Source organism: Dipteris shenzhenensis, chromosome 2 (assembly GCF_047967505.1).
Source record: "Dipteris shenzhenensis isolate YYH24624 ecotype China chromosome 2, Dip_SZ_1.0, whole genome shotgun sequence".
Classification (NCBI taxonomy): domain Eukaryota; kingdom Viridiplantae; phylum Streptophyta; class Polypodiopsida; order Gleicheniales; family Dipteridaceae; genus Dipteris; species Dipteris shenzhenensis.
The window spans coordinates 41,705,295-41,707,100 of NC_141597.1; positions in this window are offsets into that span (position 1 = coordinate 41,705,295).

Consider the following 1,806-nt stretch of genomic DNA (forward strand, 5'->3'; position numbering starts at 1 on the left):
AGAGTCATGCTTTATTGGAAAGATGGGGGGGAAATCAAAGTACTAGCTAGGTGGCTTTACCAGAATGAGCGTGTTCCATCAAGGAATAGCCCCTTCTTTTATAGCCAAAAGAGGGGGTCTCTCCCAATAAAGGCATCCTCCCACATGCATGGTGTGTGTGGAAGAGTGTCCCATGTGGGCTAGGCGGTTACGCACTCTCAATTGTGTGCGACAACCCTTTGCCTCATTTTTCCACATACATCAACCCCCATATCCCAAGTCTAAGATACTCCCTTGGCCTCTTCCCAATTTTATAATACGTTCAAACATCTAGGAGGACAAGTGGAGGGTTGGCACAAGGAATCTTGCCACCTCATCCTACGTTATTTAACTTGCATTCTTGGACTTTCTACACCCCCCCCCCATTATTTAACTTGCATTCTTGGACTTTCTACACCCCCCCATGTGCATGTGAGTCTACTTCCCTTCAAAGTTATTAGGGGCATACTCTTTCCCATTGAAATGTAAGGTGGTGCTAGAGACAAAAGCTATAATCTCTTGAGAGTGCTCCATAATAATTCTAAACCGTAAAATCACAAATTTCAGTTAGAGATTCTATTAGCTAAATGCAAAACAGGAATCCATAATTAAAAACCCATATCCTTGTATCACCAGCAAAATTTAATAAAATAAAGTAAAAGTAAAATAAAAGAGATTAATTTAATAAAAACTTACAACTAATAGGAAAAATATTCAAAAGAGACAAATATTTTTTATAATTGTTCCATAGGAAGATGGCAATAGATTTCATTCCTGGGATGGAGGTGATATTATGTTGCCAAAGAGAAGTAGTTGCATTTGCTACAATCCATGATAGTGATCCGAATTCTCTTTGTCACTTTCAAAGACTTGGTGAGGATAAGGTTGTAGTTATTGTATCAAAGATTCTTAGTGCACATGTTGAGCTAAAGCATAAGTGTGCAGATATGGAAGTACTTGGAGACGTTATGCCTTATAATGTTTTCAATAAATCATTTATTGCATGGGATAGAAATGAGACTTATCCAAAACATATCATTGGGAATACAAAGTGCAATTCTTTGGATTTCAATGCGGGAGATATTTTGCAAATGATATCAATTGCAAATAAGAACATAGCGGAAGGTCAAGTTTTGGGGTTTGAACACTGGGATCAGTGGTCATTTGCGAAGATGAGGATTGTGAAAGTTACTAGTGATGGTATAGATGATAACACAACGTCATTGGATGGTCCCCATTATGAGGAAGGAAAAGATTTGAGATGGAGCATGCAATTTTTGAAGATTAAAAAGGGACATGTGGTTTTCAATGACAAAGATAGAGTATACTACAATTTCAACAGACTTAAACAATATGCCTACAAGCCAAGCTTTGTCCCTTTAGACGTGGATGATTTCAATGAACTCAACTATAGAAGTGACATCTTATTAGGAGTGATGAGTTCATTGTTTGATATCAGAAAGATAAAGAATTCAGAAGCAATGCCTGCTCTGGAGTGGATGAATTCTTGCATATTGAGAAAGGCAAAGGCATCAAAAGTGTTGTCTCTTCATAATTAGACGATTTCAATGCAATCCTCTATAGAAGTGACATCTTATTAGGAGTGGATGACTTCAGTGGAACTGTGAAGGCAAAAGACTTCAAAAGCATATATTATCTAAAGTCGATGAATTCACGCACATCGAGAAAGATAAAGATATCATCGATGAGTTCAATAGTACTATGAAGGCAAAAGACTTCAGAAGCGATGTCTTATCTGGAGTCAATGATCTCACGCACATCGAGAAA